At 41.8% G+C, this 23896-nt stretch overlaps 1 long non-coding RNA gene across 1 annotated transcript in view; it reads left to right on the top strand.

The window, feature by feature from the left end:
* Nucleotides 1–11448: 11448 nt before the first annotated feature.
* Nucleotides 11449–23896, top strand: part of LOC123327554 — a 147223-nt gene continuing 134775 nt past the window's right edge. Inside the window, exon 1 of the long non-coding RNA XR_006641003.1 lies at nt 11449–11570. This is a non-coding gene — a long non-coding RNA (uncharacterized LOC123327554). The remainder of the gene's footprint in view (nt 11571–23896) is intronic.

The raw sequence follows: 23896 nt of genomic DNA, 5'->3' as shown, positions 1-23896 counted from the left end.
GTCACTGTTTGGAGGAGTTAATCAGAGGCCATATTATTCTCATGCTAATTAAAAGAATAAAGCCCCAGGCAGCAAACCAACCCCAGCTGCCTGTGGTTGCTTTTATATCACCCAGCATCTTTCTTTAGAGGAGCCCTAAAAACTCAACTGATATTGTCAGCTTAGTAAACAACCTCATAAAGCCTCTTTGAGGAAGATGTATTATTAAAATTGAGATTGTTTAAAACAAAGCCTCTTTCCAAATAGGATAAAATGTAAAAACTCCAAAAAATATACCAAAAAAGGAAAGCCAAATCAAAGAAAATTTGAGCATATAGGATCAGTGAGAGAAAAACTGTTTCAGTCTAGTTTTTCTGTTACTTTATTGTTAATGAGTAGAAACATCAGTAAGAAATTACAGATAATTTCAGAGGCACACTGAAGATAATTTTAGAGGCAGAGGGAATTGTGGGTTTATTTCTTTTTGTTGGCATCTGAACGGCCCTCTATTTTGTGTTCCCATAGGCCAGTCCTACGGTCTGTATCTGCCTTACTTAACGAGAGACCATTTCCCCAGACTCTCCCTGTCTCATTCTGCACAAGCTCTCTGGTGATCATCCCGAACACCCTCAGTATAGATCCCACTCCCACTTCAGAATCTTACCTTAGGGGCATCCTCTCTGAATTCTGACCTGCACCAGGAATGTGCTGCCTCCTCTTTCTGGCTTTCCTTCTCTGTCCCAGCCTGTCTCCTGTAGCACCTGTTATCTGGGGTGATTTCTAATATCCGTTGCTACTTTTCTCTCTTGAAGCCCCTTCAGAAGAGGAAGAGGGCCTCAGGTTTTGTTGTATTCCCAGCAACCAGTGTCCTAGATGCTCAATAAACATTTGTTGATGGTGATGATAATGATGTTGACTAAAAACTGGACTGATTATCTGGACTCTTCTTGTGATTAAATTGTGAATTAATTTCAGGTTTATTACAGCAGTGAATGAAATGGAAATCGCTCCCTACTTGGGACAGCAGGGCTGTGATGAGGTAGAGTAACCCCCAAACAAGTTCTAAGTTAGTTTCCCTTTTCCCTGATGCTAGTTTGCACCAGGATTTTGAGAAAATTCATGGACCTGCCACAAGAAGGTTTTTTGCTATTTACTACCATGTGCTGCCAGCTGATGGTTAAACACTAGATAATTTTAAAGTCCTCCCAAGAATTTCCGATTCCTTTCTTTGTCTCACTTGCAGCAGGACACTAGTCTTAATTTGCTACTTTCCCCTCATTGCCCCCTGATTCACAAGGATAAATTTAAGAGGGGAGCTGGCAGGGACTAATTTGTACAAGTCAAAGGCATGTTAAAAGTTAATGTATTTCCCTAGCCAGGTTGGGGACTAATGTAGCAATAAATTTAATGAAGATGACAGATGGTTTACATAATGAGAAACCAGCTAATGTGGAACTAGAGAACCCTTTGTTTTTCTAGGGGGGAAGGACAGGAGCTAAGCAGTGTTCGACGTTTGTTTACAAAGCATCCACAGTAGCACAAGAATCCAAGAGATGGGGAAGGGTGCCTTTGTTGTCAAGCTATCCCCAATTCAGTCTCTTCCTCTTATAGTCTCACTGCTGTTTTTGGATTTGGGGTCAGCATGCCATGTTCCAGCTGACATTCCTGGGCACCTATGGAAGCTGGTGCTTCAGGCCCCTGGTTCCTGTTATGTCAGGGTGGAGACCGAGAGTTTTTAATCTCAGTCTTCTTACTTACTGACTCTGATAAGCTGTTCACCCGCTAGGTCTCACTTTTAGTCCTTTGGGACTGAGTACCCCATTGGAGTTGTCAGGATGAAATATAGTCATAGTATAACAAGGAAGGGTTCCTTTGCCCGCAGCACCGAAAGCCAAACTCTGACAGCAGGTATTTGCAGCAAAGTCAGTGTTTATTTGCCGGAGAAGGCGATGGCACCCCATTCCAGTACTCTTGCCTGGAAAATCCCATGGATGGAGGAGCCTGGTGGGCTGTAGTCCATGGGGTTGCGAAGAGTCAGACACGACTGAGCGACTTCACTTTCATTTTTCACTGTCATGCATTGGAGAAGGAAATGGCAACCCACGCCAGTGTTCTTGCCTGGAGAATCCCAGGGATGGGGGAACCTGGTAGTCTGCCATCTGTGGGATCGCACAGAGTCAGACATGACTGAAGTGACTTAGCAGCAGCAGCAGCAAGGGTTTATTTGCAGGCTCCAAGCAAGGGTGTGGGAGACAAGTCTCAGATCTGCTCCAACTTGGTCTTTGAGTGAGAGGTTTTTAAAAGAGGAAGAACAGAGAAGCTGGGGCTGATCATCATCTCGTGATATTTTTGTGATGTTTCTTAATTGTAGTTTGGGGAGTCAGGATGTCTCTGGTTTAGGATTATCAAGCCATGTGGTCCGTGGCTTAGGGGTCTGTTTAACTCATCTTGCCCTCGAAAGACAATCTGTTTGTATGTTAATAATGTTATCTGTAAAAGCAATTTTAGTACTTTCATAATGTTATCAACAACAGCAGTTTTGGTCATCTGACTCTGACTGATGAGGGTTCATTTAGCATGGGTTTGGAGACAAGAAAGTTTCGGATAGAGATGTTAATAAGTAACTCAGTAAGGGAACTTCATTTTAAAGGGCTTAATTTCAATAGCTGGAGAATGTGTAAGAGTGCCCAATTCATGGTATATTCCCAATAAATGGTAGCTCTTTTTACTGTTACTATTGAAGAATTTTAATCAACTCCACTCCTTCTGAATTGATGAAGATTCTGTATTTTCTCCTTCCTTTTTTTCATTTTCCGTTTCTCCTTGTTTCACTTCATCTCTTCTTTAAGTCTTAATAAATCTTCTAGGCTTCCTAGAGAAATAGGATATGTTACAGGGTTGGGTTTTATTTATTTTTTTGTTACTGTTGAATGTAATAATAAATAAATGATGATAGTGTTGCAGGGTATAACAGAATGGGCTAAAATTTCACTTCAAGAAACTTAGGGCAGCTGTTACACAGATCTTCCGACCGTGAGAAGAAAGGGAGTGGACCCTTTCTGGACCTTGCAGTGTCACCTAAAATAAAAGGCTGAGCTAGGTAATGCATGAACAGAGAAGACCGTCACCCAGAACAAGAGGGAGAAGTCACAACCCACTGCAGTTGCCGAACTACAATGCCCCATGAGAGGAATTCAGGATGAAAAGCAGGATAAGGCAGTCTGTGCTTTGGATGTATGGGCCTCTAGATAGTTAGATGCCTATTTAGGGAAGAATTTCAATGACCTTTGATTCTTGTGTCTTCCCATACATAGAAGAGCAGTAAAATCATTACCTTGGGATATTTGTTCTTTGTGACTAGCAGTAATCTTTTACCAAGATGTAATCTTGACTACATGTATTTAGTAGCCAAAAAAAGTCATCCATATATTGGCCCTTCCCCTACCTTTCAGAGCAGTTCCTCAACATTAACCGAGTGGCTGTTTCTCAGCCTATAGTGCTTAGGAAGACCCTGAACAAAACTTAAATACACAACTCTTGTGTTGTGTGTTTTTCTTTAAGTTAACACTTGTAACAGGGCTTCAAATGTGTCGGTATTTTCCCCTCAGCAGGAGAAGGCAATGGCAACCCACTCCAGTACTCTTGCCTGGAAAATCCCATGGACGGAGGAGCCTGGTAGGCTGCAGTCCACGGGGTCGCTAAGAGTCAGACACGACTGAGCGATTCACTTTCACTTTTCACTTTCATGCATTGGAGAAGGAAATGGCAACCCACTCCAGTGTTCTTGCCTGGAGAATCCCAAGGACGGGGGAGCCTGGCGGGCTGCCATCTATGGGGTCGCACAGAGTCGGACACGACTGAAGCGACTTAGCAGCAGCAGCAGCAGCAGCAGGAATGGGTCAGATGTAGTGATAAATTGTACTGAGTCAGCTCTGACTCTTTTCATAAGAAACTACTTTAGGAGCATCCAGGGATCTAAAGTGGAGAAGGCAATGGCAACTCACTCCAGTACTCTTGCCTGGAAAATCCCATGGACGGAGGAGCCTGGTAGGCTGCAGTCCATGGGGTCGCGAAGAGTCGGACACGACTGAGCGACTTCACTTTCATTTTTCACTTCCGTGCATTGGAGAGGGAAATGGCAACCCACTCCAGTGTTCTTGCCTGGAGATTCCTAGGGATGGCAGAGCCTGGTAAGCTGCTGTCTATGGGGTTGCAGAGTCGGACACAACTGAAGCGACTTAGCAGCAGCAGCAGGGATCTAAAGAGGCTTGGAAAGGGCAAGCCCTTTCCTGGAGAGTTTTCAGGTGAGGCTGGGCTTGACCTGCAGGGGAAAAGGTATAATCAGTTACCAGCAGTGAGCTGGTTGTAGTGAAGCCCTCTGGGCACCAGGGGGCAGTCAGCTCCTCAGAGGGCTGCTGAATCAGGGTCTGAAGAGCTTGTGCCTCTTAGGGATGGACAAATGGATGCACTGAGGCAGGAAAGGAGCTGAAAGCAAGAACAAGGGCTTCTTCAGAGCTGACTGCAGGGAGGTCGTGGAACACTGCTGGTTAACGTGTCTGTTGAGGAAACCGCGGGGTCAAGCTTGAAGCTGACTAAGAGCTGAAGCCACAGGCTGTGTGACCAGGTAGCTGCAACCAGAGCTCCTGCCCCTGGGACAGACCACTGCTAACCCGTACCTCCACAGGAGACTCAAACATAGGTCTGGCTCCGTCTCTGCAGGATCTCTGGGTTCTGGTGCGTACAAGGTTTTGTTTGAGCCGCCTGAGCATGTCTGGCTGGTATGGGGTTTGATTGTAAATGCGATTTTGCCCCTTCTACCATCTTGCTGGGGCTTCTCCTTTGCCCTTCGATGTAGGGTATCTTATTTTGGTGGGATCCAACATTCTCCTGTAGATGGTTGTTCAGGAGGGAGTTGTAGTTTTGGAGTTCTTGCAGGAGGAGATGAGCGTACATCCTTCTACTCTGTCATCTTGCCAGAGTCAGTAACTGGACATGGAACAACAGGCTGGTTCCAGATTGGGAAAGGTATACGTCAAGGCTGTATATTGTCACCCTGCTTATTTAACTTATATGCAGAGTACATCATGCAAAATGCCGGGCTGGATAAAGCACAAGCTGGAGTCAAGATTGCCGGTAAAAATATCAATAACCTCAGATATGCAGATAACACCACCCTTATGGAAGAAAGTGAAGAGGAACTAAAAAGCCTCTTGATGAAAGTCCAAGAGGAGCGTGAAAAGTCTGGCTTAAAACTCAGCATTCACAAAACTAAGATCATGGTATCCTGTCCCATCACCCCATGGCAAATATATGGAGAAACAATGGAAACAGTGACAGGCTTTATTTTTGGGGGCTCCAAAATCACTGCAGATGGTGATTGCAGCCATGAAATTAAAAGACGCTTGTTCCTTGGAAGAAAAGCTATGACCAACCTAGACAGCATATTAAAAAGCAGAGACATTACTTTGCTGACAAAGGTCTGTCTAGTCAAAGCTATGGTTTTTCCAGTAGTCATGTATGGACGTGAGAGTTGGACCATAAAGAAAGCTGACTGCCAAAGAATTGATGCTATTGAACTATGGTGTTGGAGAAGATTCTTGAGAGTTTCTTGTACTGCAAGGAGATCAAACCAGTCAATCCTAAAGGAAATCAGTCCTGAAGATTCATTGGAAGGACTGATGCTGAAGCTGAAGCTCCAGTACTTTGGCCACATGATGTGAAGAACTGACTCCTTGGAGAAGACCCTGATGCTGGGAAAGATTGAAGGCAGGAGGAAAAGGGGATGACAGAGGATGAGACGGCATCACTGACTTGATGGACATAAGTTTGAGCAAGCTCCGGGAGTTGGTGATGGACAGGGAAGCCTGGCGTGCTGTAGTCCATGGGATTGCAAAGAGTTGGACACGACTAAGTGATTGAACTGAATTGAAGAGCTGAAACATCCCTGAGGTGAGAAGCAGCATAGTAAGAAGAAAAGGGATTATCTTAATGAAACAGGGAAGGTCTGTCCTGCCTTGGCTTCTTAACTAAACCAATGGGAAGCTGTTTTATTGTTTTGGCCTTGGCTTCTTGATTTGTAAGTTGGGAACACCAGCCTTTCAGAGCTGTCGAGTGTGGGAGGCAATGCGTACCTGGCGATGTGCTCACAAAATGAAAGTGATTATTGACAACTCCTTCATTTTTCCAGGTAAGAAAATCAATACTAAAGGAAGCTATCAGTTTGTGAGCTACATCAGTGTGTTTCCAACTGGAAAATGCACAGAAATTGCCTGGAGAGCTGGTTTAAATTGAAGAATCTGGCTTAGAAGGCCTGGGTGGGGCCGAAGATTGCAACTCTTAACATGCTTCCAGGTCAAGCCCACACTGCCTATCCTCGGGCCAAATTCTGGATGGCAACAACCTGCAGAACACAACCTGCCAGAGTTGTGGTGAGCTTTAAGTGTCATGTAGATAAAAGCCCTTAGCAAATAGTCTTCTTAGGGAGGCCTCCAGTGAATTTGTTTGAGGAGCTGTGTGCCTTTAAGTCTGAGCAGAGCTGGGAGGAAGATGCTGCAGAGTAGAAGGAAATTGGTGGAGACCCTCTCAGGCAGGGTCCCCAGGTGGTTTCTACTTTGAGTTCTCTGGGGGGAGAGTCATTTAATGGGTCTGTCTATAGCAGCTCCAGTTGGTAGGATATAAGCCAGGTTGGGCAGTCAGTGCTATTGGAGAAGGTTTCCTGAAGATGGTGCCTGAGAGGCCAAGGGAGAGGAAGGCCCACCAAAGGAAAGGATGGCCCTCTTTTTTGGACCTCCACATCAGCAAGTTTATGACCCAGCAAAGTGCGGACTGTTCTCTGTGGGCCCAGCAAGCACAAATTTTTGAGTTTTATGAGGACATTCCAGCACTTACAGTGATTTTAAAAATTTAATGTCTGTGCTTTGCTCAGCGAACAGTGTTCTTTTAGAAATGGAACTAGATACCAGCCCAGGCTTCTCAGACATGTGCTTAACTGGCACCTGTTTAGGCCCTTCTTGCGGCGGGCTGCTGCTGACTGCTTAGGGCAGACACTCATTTGCTGTCTGGCCTTTGCTCATTTCATAACGCCTTCACCCTCCACAGATGTGGCCGAGCACTAGGAGGCTCCTTTCAAGGGTCAGCTTATGGAATAATTTCCCGTCATCTTTTATCCCAGTGTCTTAATGGAATTCTCAATGTGTTGTTCTTGCTTTCTGTTAAGAGTCACAGCAGGATTAAGGGAAGAGTCTTGAATGTACTTCACCTAATAAGATCAGGTACCAAGGGCATCTGACATAAATAGGAGAGACTCATTGCTTTTCAAGGCAATTGATGAGCTTTTAGGCAAAGGCACTGATTATACAAAAATAAATTAATCCCTGACCCAAACGCAAGGCAAAGTTATAAAGTCAGTGAAACCCAGGTTCTGTGTTTTGTGCTCCTATTTTCAGTAAAACCAACCTTAAGAATTGAATTCTTTTACATTTTTCCTAATATCCTAGCTCCGTGTTTCTCAGAGAGTGGCCTGAGGAACCCCTACGTCAGAATCACCTGTGTAGTATTTATAAATAGTGGATATCACCTGGCACCAACCCCAAGCCATCTGAAGTTGTGGCAGTAGAGTCCTCAAGAGACCTGTGTTTTCAGCCCCTAAGGTTTGAGAACCACTGACATATTCTTTTTAAAAAAATTTTATTGGAGTACAGTTGATTTATAAGAACCACTGACTTCTTTAAGGGCATTAGCTGGGTTGGTTAAGAGGAGACTATGAATGGACTTTTAGCTGTAGTTTATCTCTTTATCTACATAAAATTTTATTTGCAGAAAATGTTTCCATGACTAAAAGAAGAATTAGAAAAATCTCTGGTTGTAGTGTATAGAGAATGGGTTTTCTTAGGTTCAGATCCTGACTGCCAATTTTTTGCCATCTTAGGCTGCTGCTGCTGCTAAGTCACTTCAGTCGTGCCCGACTGTGTGACCCCATAGACAGCAGCCCACCAGGCTCCCTGTCCCTGGGATTGTCCAGGCAAGAACACTGGAGTGGGCTGCCATTTCCTTCTCCAATGCATGAAAGTGAAAAGTGAAAGTGAAGTTGCTCAGTCGTGTCCGACTGTTAGCGACCCCATGGACTGCAGCCTACCAGGCTCCTCCATCCATGGGATTTTCCAGGCAAGAGTACTGGAGTGGGGTGCCATTGCCTTCTCCGCATCTTAAGCTGGAGATTGGCAAATGACTGCTGGTTGCCAAAGGCCAGTCAACCTATTTTGGTCAATAAAGTTTTATTGAAACACAGCCTTGCCCATTTATTACATGTTGTCTATGGCTATTTTCAGCTATAATGGCTGAGTTGAGTAGTTATGACAGAGATTATAAGGCCTGCCAAGTCTAAAATGTTTGCTCACTGGCTTTTTAAGAAAAAGTTTAGCAACCCTTGGCTTAGGTGAGTTAAAGCCCTTCTCAGCCCCAGTTTTTCTCATCAATAATGTGAGATTAATAGCACCTATCTTGTATAATGTTGAAATAATTAAATGATATAATGTAAAATTTCTTGTCTGGCTTCTAATAATAATATTGGCTAAAATTTATTGATGGCTATGTGGTAGGCAAAAATTTAAACACTTTACATGGCTCTTCTCATTTATTCTTTATTATAATTCTGTGAAGTCTAATTATTATTTCCATTTTTCTGAGAAAAGTGGAGGCCAGGAGACTGAGTTGTCTGTCCACGGTGACACAGACTACAGTTGGCCGAGTCTGGATTTGATCCCAGAGCCTGTGTTCTTCATCACTGTGCTGAATTTCTTCCAGTAAAGTTAGTTTCCTACCTTTCCCTCCCCCTCCTGAGGTTGGTCCTGCTTGTACCTCTCCTCGCAAATCTTAATCCCAAGAGGATTCTGAAATGGGAAAAAGACTGCAGAGTTTATTCCACAAAACTCATTGTTTTAAAGTTGAGGAAACTAAGGCCTTGTCCAAAGCCCCATTGTCAGATATGTGTAAAGCCAAGACTGGGGCCCAGGGGAGCCCTTGCTCACCAGTCAGCTGACAGCGCTGAACCATGGACTAGCTCTCCTCTGTGCTGGAAAGCATGGCTTGTTCTTTGGAGAGCTGAGTAAGAAGTAAACACTTAAGTGCTTACTGTCCTCAAGGTTCATAACTTTCAAATACATATCAGTATGTAAGTATTGGACGGCCTTAATTTTAAATGCCTGTTAAACCCAGGCCACCTGCTAAGGTGGCCATATTGTGTTTCTCACATCTCTGTTTCTCCCCACTCGAAGGGATTCCGAATTTATAGCAGTATGTACCAGTCTAGCCCTACTGGTTATTGAAACATTGAGATATTTCTGTATCCATTCGAAATCATGACTTTCCTGAGTCTGCCTGGTGCCCTTCAACTGACCTATCTTAACCCTCTCTCCACTCAGCTTCCCGCAATCTAGCAATTAAAGAGTTAAGCCCAGACAGACCAGTGGTTTAGAGGACCTTGCTCTAGGCCTCTTGGGCTGTGCAGTGCAGGTGTGGAGCTCATGGCTAAATTCAGTCCTTTGACTGTTCCCTGAGCCTGGTGTTGGCTTCTTCGGTTCAATAGGATGAGCTGAGTCAATGATATACTCTCTCTCCAGAATTTGTACCTAGAAGACAGGACAGTGGGACCTTTAAGTGGGAGTTGGAACAGCAGGAGGATTGTGAAGACGGTCGTGTCCAGGGTGGGCTCCAGGCAAGGCTGAGATGTGAGGGAGCTGAGGAGGGTGGAGGGAAACCCAGAGAGAGACCGACAGCATGAGACAGAGCAGATGGCCAGGAGAGGGACACAGGGAGCCGTGGGTCCCAAGACCCACTTCGGTTGTTGAATACGTTCTAGGTCCTAAGACTCCCTACATGTGCCCAAACCAAACCCCTTTTTCCTGAACACGTCTGTTCTTGAAATACAAGAGCCAGAGAGATAAGAGTTTCAAGCCAATAGTCATTCATTCCATTGAAATTAAACCACAGCAAGAGACCCGTTTAAATCCTAAGAGCTATTGCAAGCGACACCACGCCGCGGAGAGCATCTGCATGACTGGCCCAGCCTCTGAGAAGATAAAGCTTCACTGTGATGAGGTTAGATGAGGTTAGCAGCTGAAACCTAGCGGCCTGAAGAATGCTCTCCTCTCTCAAATTGGCCTTGATTCAGGGCTGCTGCCCGTGAGCGTGAAGGATCACTTTTAATAACCAAATGGACATTGAAATGGTAATGAGAACATTATGGTTTTCCAAATGAAATGCCTCAATCTAATACATTTTCCTTTGAAAACACTAATTTGAAAATAAAATCATAGTTAATTTAAGCTGAGTTAATTACAAGGAACCATGGAAAGTAACCAGCAAACGCCATGTTTACCACTGCTTCCATATACCGGTGCTCAAGTACCTATAGAGTCTATAATTTCTGATTTCCTGGGAAACTGAGGGTGGCTGGCGAGAGTTCTGTCATAACTGAATGTTTTCAGATGATTATAAAATGTATTGGAAGAACCACAGACTGATGGGGAATGAGAAGAGTTTAAGTAGGAATATGGATCATAGGCAAGACGAGTCCAAAGGCTAGGCCAGAAACGGAGTAGCAAGGTGGTGTGTCAGCAGGAGAGAGAAAAAAAATCCTTTAACGTGATACTCAAAGCCCAGTATTCTTTTTCACATGCTCTGAGCATCAGTCTCATGAACAGTCCTGGGGTTCATTTGTCTGTCTCTACTTGTTCATTCCTTCTGCTGAGAAGGCTGAAGTCTCTGATGGAAATTCTTTTGAGTCCTTCAAACCTACGCCCTCATACTTTCCTAATTCCTGTTCTGCCTCTAAATTTTTATTACCCTGTGTATGGCCTCCTGCCCCCATGATATTTAAAATATATTACCTTGTTTTCCAACATTTGACATACATGTTTCTGCTTTTACTATATGCTCCCTTGAACTTTTGCACTTTTTTTTTTTTTTTTTTGCCTTGTATGCCAGGAATATCTATGTCCTCCCTTCTCCACCATTTCTGATGAACTCTTGTTTATCTTCAAGGAACTGTTCAAAAGACACTTTTCTGGGGAGCCTTCCTGGACTTCTTAAAGTAAGGTGCCCACATATCTTCTTGTTTTCTTTTGGTTGATATTTGTATAATTGTCTAGTAAATGTCTATCTCCCACTGTAGACTGGCCAGGGCGATGTGAGGCATACAGATTCCCAGTCCCTGGAGATTCTGGTTCCGTGGGTCTGGGGTCGGTTGTGGGGGCCTGGGAATTTCTGCATTAACAAGGATGCAGGTGATTCTTATCATCAAGAAAACTTGGCTGGTGTAGGTCCCCAGAGACTCATACTCAGTCTGGAGCAAGGCCTTGGCAGAATGTGAGAAGAGATAATATTTTCCAAGTCCAGTTTCTATTTTAGTTTCATATTTTGTAGGAAGCCTTGCCCTGTTTTTTTCCCATAATGTGTTACTTTTAGAATCCAGACTGATGAGCGTATCTAGCTGCTGGATGAGAAAGAGACTCAGAGCAACGACCTTTTCTCATTAAGGGCCTGGATCATGCCTGTTCTACCCGATATTCCTTCCTGTCCCTGCACATATGCTGGTAGGTATCCTCTGCATTTGTAGAGTCCGTTATAGCTGAGATCTGCCCCACGTCCCTCCAGATTGTGCACTCGGGGAGCCCTAAGTAAGAAATTGGGGCTTTTGGTCAAAAGAACTTGGAGAGAGTTTATTGACGATAGAGTATTTCCCAAGGAATGGGCACTAAGCAATAGGCTGGGCTGAATCTGATGTGGAGAGACAGCTTTCGGAGTGATTTTAAAAGCTTATGTAATCACTTTCCAATATCCTACCATTTCCACCTCCCTCTTAACACAGAAGGGTCAGTGAACACATTTGAGTGATCAATGAAGGATAGAGAAGACAAGACTTGAAATCTTCAATATTTGCCTGAACAGCTGAGTCTACCTTCCCCTTTAGAGTACTTATATTTTCTGCCCTTCTGCCTCTACTCATAAACACTGAACCCAGAAATGAGTTTCAGATTTTTGAGTAGCCAGTTGCAGTACTTTTCTTTGAGCTATCTATCTTATCCAGTTTTGGCTGCATCGTGCAGCAAGTGAGATTCTAGTTTCCCGACCAGGGAACCTATGCCCCTGCATCGGAAGCTTAAACTCTTAACCACTGGACCTTAGGGAAGTCCCCTTTGAGATATTTTGATTAAAAAATTTATTTCCATTTTGAGCACATTATTGAGATTTCTCAGAATTTGTTTTTCAGAAAAAATTCAAATTACAACCTAAACTTCAGATTAGTGACCTTAAACCATCTACTCTGATAGTTGGAATTTTATGTGTGTGATGATTTAATAAGACATTTATCAGAAGGCAAATGTTCTTTCATGAATCACCACTATCTTTTATATCAAAACCCATTACAGATAAAGAACTCAATGTACTTGTTTTTCCCAAGCATCTTTAAAGCAGAGCAGGTTTGTCTTGAACATGGTGTTTCTTTTCTATCAGAGCTTGTGGCTCTCATCTCTGCTGGGACATTAAGTGTCATTTAGGTTTCCTTCCACTTGGGGTCAGTATTGTGCTCCTGATAGTCACTGTGTTCTTGTTTTTGTTAACTTAAAAATGTTAATTTGGGCATTTCAGTGGAAATATCCACATAGTAACAAAATTGGAAGATGCCAGGGCACTCGAGCCCTGGCTGCTGCCACCCCTTTGATGGCCAGCTGCAAACTCACATTGTAACAAATGCAGTGACCAATTCATTATAACTCCTTTGTCCCGATATCTTATTTTAATATTAATATCTTCTGAACCTTTTGAATGCTTTAGAGACTCCACCAGCAGCGACAGCTTATCATCACACAATGGTGACAAAGGCTCAGCAACACGGGGGCTGAGAAGACAGTATTTTACCTCCAGCTGTTTCCCCTTGTTGCTCTTAGCAAAATCCTCTGGATTTTTCCTTAAAAGAGAGCTATTACAGTTACTCATTTGAGGGTAGAAATTAGACACAAAAAAAGTGGTTCTCATCCTTAGCTGCACATTACGATCACCTGGAGAGATGAAGTGAAATGCTGATGCCTTAATGTAGGACAGAGATGGAAATCTCTCAGAGGAGAAGGAGCTTGGGAATCAGCATTTTTAAAAAGCTCTCCATATAACTTCAGTGTGGAACCAGATTGAGAACCACTGACCCAAAGGAAAATTTGGAGTGTTGGAGCTACAAGTAAATACGGAAAAATTGCAGAGTTTTAGTACTCTTGCCTGGAAAATCCCATGGACGGAGGAGCCTGGTAGGCTGCAGTCCATGGGTCACTAGAGTCGGACACGACTGAGCGACTTCACTTTCACTTTTCACTTTCATGCATTGGAGAAGGAAATGGCAACCCACTCCAGTGTTCTTGCCTGGAGAATCCCAGGGACGGGGGAGCCTGTGGGCTGCCGTCTATGGGGTCACACAGAGTCGGACACGACTGAGTGATTTAGCAGCAGCAGTAGGTTAAAATTAAGCCCGAAATCAGAAAATCTGGTTTCTAGTTCCTTCTCTGAAAGGTAGAGAGAAGAGGGTGGACTGTTTAGGGACCCCAGGATTCAAGGAATGACATGACAATGAGTTCTCTGGGTTTTCTTTTTCCCTCTTATGTATGCCAGACTTCTTTCTCGAAAAGCCCCAAAGCTAGGAACTTCACTGAGTACAAACAAAATCCCAGGAAAAGTCTGCTCTCTCTGTTGTTAAAGGACTGGGAAGTGTGCAGCCTGACAAGAACTTTTGACAATGGATGCCCTCCTCTAGGGAGACAGCAGGGAAGAAACCATGTCACGCCCTTACATTGTGGAAAATATTGAGCATTCTGGGTAGAGGACCTAGACTTCCGCCCGCTGGGCTGGACTAATGGGTGTGCACTCTTGCCCCTCATCCCCCAATGCTGAAGTGGTGTTTGTGGAAGCCAGGGAGGGAGCCTGTATTCCTACCCCGTCCTGTAGTGATGAGGCAGCATTCTCTATACCCTCCACCCCCTGCATTGTTCAGTGGAGGCCATCCATGGAACTACAGCTGGTGGTATTCACTGAGGGAGTCTGGACTTTTACCTCCTTCCAGTGGTAAAGAGGAAGAGAGAGAGTGCCTTCCTGCCACCATCAGCCCAGTCTCAGTGTAGGTCAGCTAAAGCAAAACATTTAAGTAAGGTCTAGAGTCTTAAGACTTATATAATACTCAGAATGTCCAAAATACAGTTTTAAAAAAATCACTCGTGCCAAGAACCAGGAGAATCTTAATGTGAATGAGAGAAGAAAATCAATAGATGTCAAGATGGAGGTGACACACATGGGGATTTTTGATGAGTATTTTAAAGCAGATCTCTTAACAATACTTCAGTTAGCATCTATGAACATGCCTGAAACAGAGGGAAGCAAACTGTTCAGATGACTTCTGTGCACCCTGCTGTTTGAAGATCACCAGTTCAGAAAGTTTAGGCTTCTTTGAAGACATGAGGCAGGCAGCTGGCCAACCAGGTCTTTGTTTCTTAAACTCGAAACATTTATTTCTGCCAGAGCCTAAGCCTGCTTAGTCCTAAATGTTTCTTGAATGCTTTTGACTTATTTCTTGTTAGTATCATGTAAACCTAAGTAGGCTGAATATCAGCAAATAGAAGATCCAAACTCATTGATTTTTATGGCTAAAGATTTAAGGAACCAAGAATTACTATCGCTTTGTAGGCCCAGAATCCAGGGATGCCGTCTCTGACTACTCCTACCTACCTTAAACTGCGTCTTTTATTAAGGGTGGGACCACCGTTTCATTTCTCTTTCATATTGGCTGCAGCTCCCATATGCTATCTGTGCTCTGCTTACTGCTTCACTCCAGGGTTGGTTTAGGGGAGTTTGGTGGGTGATTTGGTGGTAGCTGTTCCAGTAGCATTTGGTAAAAAAGGGGAAGAAGGATAGGGGTTTGGGTGCCCCTCTTTCCTCTTCTACTTCTGCCATCTTTAGCAGGAGCCCTAACAGCAGTCCTTAGCAGCTTCCATGCTTCACTTTTGTTGAAGTCTTCCACCCACCCCAGAGCCCCATCAACTGCTCTTTACAAAAGTCCCAAACTCCTACGATAAAAATGCCCATGAAAGCTTGCGGCTGGGTTTTCTTTTGAAATGTAGGTCCGTGTTATTAACCCAATCAAGCATAGGTCCCATTCATAAAACACCTTTCATCTGGTGTCCTCCTCCTTTAGGATTCAGTAAGAAAAGGAAGAGAGGAGTGAGTTCCATTTTAGTTTCCCACCTTTGATGGTAATAAAATTGAGGAAAAACCTGAAAGGACTCCATGCTTGGGCAGAAAGGAACAAGCCTGTCACAGTGCCTCCTATCCTCTCTCTTTCCAGTTAGGACCAGAGCCACTGTTCTGTTGTCTTTTCAGTAATCCATAGTCCCTGTGACTAAAAAGGTTCCTTCCTACCATTCTAGGGAACATGGTAGGTCATTGAGAAGCACTGATGTTTGCTGATGTACCTGGACAAGTTGTTACCTGGATACCTCACGTTCTCAATCTTCTGAATTTCCTGCCATCAGGTTATGGGGTGAGGACATCGGTTCCTGTCAAATGTTTCTCAAACAGAAGTAGAATTGTTCTTAGTCTTGTCAAGCCCCATGGTGATTCCTAAGGCTCTGTTGTACAAAATTTTCTGGATAATCAGCGCTTCTCTAAACAACTGGCTACTCTTCCAGAGAGGAAGCTGGGGGTCAGTTTAACCCATTCTGATAATGTTCCTCTATCAGACTCTACTCGATAAGTACAGCTAGTTGATTGCTGATCTTGCTTATTCTTATAGTTGCTGTTTTTGGCAAAAGCCTAAATCTGCTTTTGAATCTGCTAACAGGAGCAGGCAGGATTTAGGAACAAAAAGAGGAAGCAGTGCAGTTGAGGCTCATGGGTCTGTTTTTTCCCCCAAGTCTCTCTGCATATGGATATTTGCATATGCAGGGATGAATGACTAAGGTGATTCTTCCTCTTTTGTGACACAGGGCTTTGCTGAGCCTGTGGCAGCCATAGCTTTGGATTCCCAATTCAGTGTCTTTCCTTTACACCATCAGGTGGATCTTCAGAAAATCGATAGATTGGAGGAAATTTGTGGTGGGGTTTTAAAATGTCATAAGCTGTAGCTTCAAAGAGGAGAGAGTAATGAACTAGGGACTGTCATGATCCAGACTTAATGGGAGATGAGATTATCACTGAGAGCATGAGGACAGTGTTGGTTAATGTGATCACACAGGGGATGAGGGCTCGGATAATGAGCCACGTGAATAAAACATAAATGTCACACAGTGATATATTGTTTCAGGAAAAAAATCGAAGACCTCTTTAGTAGAGAGTTTTAAGGAATGTTCTAGACAGGCAAGCGTGGTTATTGAGGATATGTCTTACTCTGTCGGATGTAACAGGAATCCCCAGAAAGGGAGGCTGAAATCTCTAGAGTCCCCTATCTTCCCATCCCATCCCTAGTAACCAGTGGGAAAGTGCGGCCACAGCACCGCACCTGTCCATTTCACCCTCGCCCAGGAAATTGTTTCTGGTCATGAAATGTGGTATCAGCCAACAAATGGATTAGGGTTTACCCTGAGTAATTTTCCAAGTGAGCATTATCTAGAAGTTGAGTTGTCTGCCTTGGCAAATACAAATTATAATTAAAAAGACAGCGTACTCAGGTTGAGTTCATTGGCTAATGTGAAAAGATGTGTTAAACCTACACTTGGAACCAGGGCTATAAAACATGTAAGAAGTAAGATCCAGGAGCTGGGAACAAACAGATGAGTCCCATTGTCTGTTCCTTTGCTCTCCATCGAAACCGTGTGTTTTGTGCTTGTAAATTAATCGCTCTCATGGACATCCACCTCTGCACAAAAGCCCATCATTTTAATGCAGTTTTTTTTGTTATACTTCACCTTTGTGAAATCTGGTCTCTTTTCCTTTGAGAGGATAGAGAACAGATGACAGATGATCATTCCCCTCTGACTAAATAATGCTCTGTATACAACATTCTTAACAGAATAATGCTGAGATTCTGCTTCAGAATAAATAATCCCTCTCTTTCTTTGTCCTTATTTAACTGTCTCTGTTCCATTATTTAATTTAAGATTGAGAAATCAGACTGAACGTAGAAATGAAATAAGAGAAATGAATGCAAAAGAAAAATAACCTGTGTGAGTGTATATTTCCAGGTACAGTGTTAGGAGCATCCTAACTTAATTCTAAGTACCATACGAGACTTTCCTAATTTCTACACATAGTCAGTCTGAGTTACTGGTATATTCTGAATTGATCTTTAAAAAATAGCTTTATTGCAGCATAATTGACATTATAATGAATGACATAGTTAAATATGTAAAATTTGATCAGTGTGAACAAATGTTACACCTGTGAAACTAGCACAGCCTCAAGATAATAAACATAAGCATTATCTCCCAAAGTTTCCTTTTGCCCCTTGGTAACTCCTTTCTTCTACTCCTACCTGCTTCCCCCACCTACCACTGATCTATTTTCTGTCCCTATAGATCGTTACATTTCTCAGTTTATTTAAGGTGCTTTTAATTTATTTTGGTGATATTTTGTAGTTTTTAGGATAACATCCTGAACATCCTTTCTCAGATTTATTCTTGAGTATTGCACATTTTTTATACTATTGTAAATTTCTATGTAAATTTTTTATTTTAGTTTATTTCTAGTGTATAGAAATATAGTTGATATTTCTACATTGCCTTGAATCTTGGAATCTTTCTAAATTCCCTCACTGGTGCCACTGCATTTTTTGTAGGTTCCACCAACTTTTTCTATATGGACAACATATGTCAGTGAATCAAGGAAATGACCTTTCTTCATTTTCAATTTGGCTGTCTTGTATGCTTTTTCTTGCCTCATTGTGTTAGTAGGGATCTCCAGTACAGTGTTGAATAGAAGCAAGGAGAGTGAACACTTTTGCCTTGTTTTGGATTTTTTGGGGAAAGCATTCACTCTTTGACTGTTAAGTGTGATGTTAGTTGTAGGGATATCAAAAATGCTCCCCTTTTCAGGCTGAAGAAACTCTTTTTTATCTCTAGTTTGTTGAATGTTTTAATGAAGAATGGATATTGGGTTTTGTCAAAGGTTTTTGGGCTTATGTTGAGTCATCATATGGTTTTTCATCTTTTTAGACTTTGCATTGTGATTTTCATCGATTTTTCAAAACTTACATTGACACCCCATAATTATGATATATAATTCTTTTAATATATTTCTGAGTTTAGTTTGCTAACCTTTAAAATAACCTTAGATATGTAGATGATACCATCCTTATGGCAGAAAGCAAAGAGGAACTAAAGAGCCCCTTGATGAAGATGAAAGAGCTGGCTTAAAACTCAACATTAAAAAAACTAAGATCATAGCATCTGGTCCCATCGCTTCATGAAAAATAGATGGGGAAACAATGGAAACAGTGACAGACTTTATTTTCTTGAGCTCCAAAGTCACTGAAGATGGTGACTGCAGCCATAAAATTAAAAGATGCTTGCTTCTTGGAAGAAAAGCTATGACCAACCTAGACAGCACGTTACAAAGCAGAGACATTACTTTGCCGACAAAGATCCGTCTAGTCAAAGCTATGGTTTTTCCAGTAGTCATGTATGGATGTGAGGTTTGGGCCATAAAGAAGGGTGAATGCCAAATAATTGATGCTTTTGAACTGTGGTGTTGGAGAAGACTCTTGAGAGTCCCTTGGACTGCAAGGGGATCAAACCAGGCAATTCTAAAGGAAATCAGTCCTGAATATTCATTGGAAGGACTGATGCTGAAGCTGAAGCTCCAATACTTTGCACACCTGGTCCCAAGAGGCGACTCATTAGAAAAGACTCTGATGCTGGGAAAGATTGAAGGCAGGAGGAGAAGGGGATGACAGAAGAGGAGATGGTTGTATGGCATCACTGATGCAATGGACAGGAGTTTGATCAAGCTCCGGGAGTTGGTGATGGACAGGGAAGCCTGACGTGCTGCAGTCCATGGGGTCGCAAAGAGTCAGACCCGACTGAGTCTGACTGAATAACAACTTTTAAAAAGAATTTTTGCAATCTGTGTTCATGAAAGATACTGGTCTGTAGTTTTCTTTCTTGTAATGTCTTTGGTTTGGTATCAGAGTGTCCTTATAGAATGAGTTGAGAAGTGTTCCCTCCTCTGTGATTTTTCTGGAAGAGTTTGTGTAAAATTGGTATTATCTCTTCCTTTGGGGGAATTTACCAGTGAAGTTCTCTGGGCCTATAGTTTTCTTATTAGAATGTTTTATAACTGCAAATTCAATGTATTTAATGGATATAGGACACTTTAGGTAATCTAATTTTTTCCACATTATTTTTTCTAGTTTTATTAAAATATAATTGACATACATCACTGCATAATCTAATTCTTCTTGGGTCACCTTTGGTAACTTGCCTTTAAAGGAACTCATCAGTTTTATCTAAGTTGTTAGTTTTATAGACATAAAGCTATTCATATTATTTACTTATCATTCCTTTAGTATCTATAGAATCTGAAGTGATATCACCTTTCTTCTTTCTGATATTGGTAATTTGTGTCTTTTCTACTTTTTTCCTGATCACTTTGGCTAGACATTTGTCAGTTTTATTAGTCTTCTCAGATACCAATGTTTTGGTTTAATTAAATTTCTTTATTGTGATTGTTTTGTATTTCATTCATTTCTGTTTTCATCTTTATTTCTTCTGAGTTTTATTTGCTCTTCTGCTGCTGTTTTTTAAAGGTGGAAGCTGAAGTTTTTTATTTGAAAACATCTTTTCTAATACAGGCATTTAATACTGTAAGTTTCCTAAGTACGGATTTATTTGCATCTCACAAATTTTGACATGTTGATTTCATTTTAATTCTGCTTATAATAGCTCATAATTTCTTTTTATTTCTTCTTTGTCTCATGGGTTGTTTTGAATCATGTTTTTTTTAGGATACAAGTATTTATAGTTTTAAGTAATTTGCTCCTGATATGCCTTGTTGCAGTTTCCTTCATGTTTTATTTGCTTGGACTTGATTGAGCTTCTTGAATCTTTGGGTTTATAGTTTTTGTCAAATTTGGGGAAATTTCAGCCCAATATTTCTTTAAATATTATTTTTCTGTTCTCTTTCCTCCTTTGGGACTTCAATGACACATGTATTATGTGGCTTTGAACTCTCCCACAGTTCACAGATCCTCTGTTTATCTTTTAGTGATTTTTTTGGTTATGTGCTTTATTTTGGATAGTTTATATTGCTGTCTTTATTTTTTTCTTTTTCCCCCCACAATGTCTAGTTTTTAGTTCTATCCAGTGTATTTTTCATCTCAGATACTGTAGTTTTCACCACTAGAAGTTCAGTTTAGATTTTGTATGTCTTTATCTGTTCAGTGTTTCCTTTAGCTTCTTAAATATATGCATGTAGTTCTAATCACAGTTTTAATGTCCCTATCTGCTTATTTTATCATTGGTCGCTTGTGGGTTCCTTTTTTTTTTGATGGAGTTTTCTCCTGATTCTGTATCATATTTTCTTTCTTCTTTGCAAGCCTGACTTTTTTTAAATTGGATTCACATATTGTGAATTTTACAGATGCTAGAATTTAGTTAAGTTAGTTGAAAACAGTTCAGTCCTTTTAGGTATTGCTCTTTGAGACATTTGACTGGAACCAGAGCAGCATTTATTCTAGGGTTAATTTTTTCATGACTGAAGTAACCTATACTTTTTTAGTGCATTGCCCAATGCACCTGTGGATTTTGAAGCTTTTCTACTCTGGCGGCTGTGAACAGTCACCATTCCTGGTCCTATTTGAATGCAAGAGATTATTCCCTCTCATCCATTTGGATAGTTTTTTCCTCTGGCTTCAGATAATTTTCCACATTTCATGCACTGGTCAGTACTCAATGAATACTTAAGGGCAACCCTCTTCAAGTATTCAGAATTCTCTCTTTGTGTATCTTTCTCCTGTTTTTCACGGGACTTAACAAACTGTACTGCTGTGATCTTCTCAGACTCAATTCAGTTTTCCCATCCCATAAATAATGCTAGCCTCTGCTTGAGTCTCTCTTCCCTGCTCTGTGAACTGGAAACTCTCCCCGGATTATTATTACTGGGATTGTTGGGATCACTGTCTTTTGTTGCCTAGTGTTAAATGTCTTGAGAACCATTGTTTCTTATCTTTTGTACCTTTTTTAGTTGTCTCGTGTGGAAGATTGAATGGTATCTTTGTTGTACCATAAATCTGCAAAATGCTAATCCTTTTCAAAAGTTACAAACATATGTGTCTTAGTGCTTATGGGCTGCTATAACAAAGTACCATAGACTAGGTTGTTTATGAACAACAGAAATTTATTTCTCACAGTTCTGGTGGCTGGGAGGTCCAAGATCAAGGCACTGGCAGATTCAGTGTCTGGTGAGAACCCTCTTCCTGGTTCATGGATGGCACATTTTATCTGTAACTTCACATGGCAGGAGGGGAGAAGGATCTCTCTGGAGCCTCTCTTGTATGGACACTAATCCCATTCACGAAGACTCCATCCTTACTACCTAATCACTTCTCAAAGATTCCACTTCTATATACTGGGGGTTAGGATTTCAACATATGCATTTTCATAGCAGTATGCAATTAAAATGAATGCTGAATATACTTCACTCTTTATTCATCATTAGTATGTAAATTGTTCACATACAGAGTAGGGGCCCCTTTATCATGATGCAAAGCAGCAAAACAGAATAAACAAATGGAATCAAGACATATGCTGCTCAATGAGGTGAAGCCAAATTCCACATTCACCAGGTCTGATTCTTAGTTCTAGGCTTTCACACAAACTGGGATAAGATCACCTACCAGCCTGGTGGGTTTGCTTTTTGAGTTTTTCAGACAGTCTAAATACATATCAGTGACCTGAAGGTAGGTAGGAAGTTGAGAAATGATAAAGAGGTTCCTCTCTAATATATTATTTCCTAGTGTGTGTTCCATGAACCTAGTGTTTCACGTGATGTTAACAAGTATTCAGGAAAAATACCAACACAAATTAAATGTTATATTCACATAAGACAGGGGAATTTAGAAATAATTTTGTCCTCATTGAAGATTCAGTGCACTTGAACTTTGAGAATTTCCACAGTTAACTTTATGTCAGATAACCACAGTTCATTCACTCAATATTTATTGAACACCTTTCATGTGTCAGCTCATGTACTAAGCAGTAGATATATAAATATCTAACTAAAACTCATCTCTGAATCATGAGTTTGCAGTCCATGGGAAATGATATTAAATAAGTAATCATCGCTCAGTAATCCAGAAAGACTTGTTAGTTTACTCATGCACAGATATTTGAGAACCTACCATGTACCAAGCACTGTTCTGGGATCTGGGAGATGCAGGGAAGTGTCTGTCCTAAGGAGCTCATGATTTGATGGTGGAGACAATTTAGAAAATGATTGCAAACCTCAGTGAGCAGAAGAGGAAACGGAAACCTACAGAGGCTATGTAGACGCTAGCTCGGAGAAAGAAGATGGGTACCATGGGTGTATATATGCTTATGTGGAAAGACTTGCATAGGCCTATCCTGAAGGTGGGAAGGAGGATGTCTGTCCACCAGAGGATAAACAGCTGGGCTAGAGTAAAAAGCAAATAACAAGGGGCAAAAGCTGGAGAAAGAGATGGGCTAGGTCATGTTTAACTTGCAGGGCAGATGAAGGATTTTGGTCTTTACCTTAAAAGTGGAAGGTCAAAAGAGAACATCAGGAGCAGATTTGCTTTTTAAAATGGTCACCCTGTAATTGTGCTGCGGTTACATGAGATAATGTCTCTGTCATAGGAAACACACTCTGAAGAGTTTAGTTAATGGGCCATGATGTATGCAGTTTACTTTTAAATGATTTTGAAAAAATGCACACGTGTATGTGCTTGTAGGAGAGAGAGAATGGGTGTGAGTGAAGGGACAACATGCAAGCAATTGGCGCAGCCGATGAAGGATATATACAAGGTTTTTGTACTGTTCTTGCAACTTTGAGTTTGATCCTCTGTCAAAAAAATTATACAAAAAAATTGCTTTGATTGTGGCACAGAGTAGACTGTCAGGGTTGAAGGTGTGTCAGTGGAAAGAGAAATTAGGAGGCTGTTTTTGTCAGTAACAGGCAAGAGGAGCCCATGGTGTAGGGTGGTGGTGGCCGTGCTGGGGAGGTCACTGGAATGACAAGTGCTGGATGTGAGGAGGAGGGTGGGGTGGGTCTGTGAAGTTGAACAAGTTAGTTTGGCCACAAGGAGAAGGACCAGGAGGCAAAGAGGTGGGTAAGTCAGTTAGACACAGGTCATTGAAGAAACAACCATAGCATTGTTCACACCACACATTTTGGAAGGTGTTAGTGTGAGTCCTTCTTTCTGTGAGAAGAAGTAATGCTTAGGAACATCTCAGTATCAGCCTTGGTTTTTCACATTGCTCTCTCAGCCCTCCTTCTCCCTCCTCATGAATAGAACCCATTTTAGTGGCTGGAGGAAATGGTGGGCATTCTCTAGAGTGTTCTGAGAACTCTGACCATGGAGAACTAGCTCCTTGCAATGATCACTCCTCAGTGGCCTGATATTTCTGGGGTGATCAATATTCAACAACCATTGTGAGGTATAGTCAAGGCTGTATATTGTCATCTGCTTATTTAACTTATATGCAGAGTACATCATGTGAAATGCCAGGTTGGATGGAACACAAGCTGGAATCAAGATTGTCGGGAAAAATATCAATAACCTCACATATGCAGATGACACCATTCTTATGGCAAAAAGCAAAGACGAACTAAAGAGCCTCTTGATGAAGGTGGAAAAGGAGAGTGAAAAAGCTGACTTAAAACTAAACAGTCAAAAAACAAAGATCATGGCATCCGGTTCCATCACTTCATG

Source organism: Bubalus bubalis, chromosome 4 (assembly GCF_019923935.1).
Source record: "Bubalus bubalis isolate 160015118507 breed Murrah chromosome 4, NDDB_SH_1, whole genome shotgun sequence".
In the NCBI taxonomy this organism is placed as follows: domain Eukaryota; kingdom Metazoa; phylum Chordata; class Mammalia; order Artiodactyla; family Bovidae; genus Bubalus; species Bubalus bubalis.
This window is presented reverse-complemented; position numbering and strand designations above follow the sequence as displayed.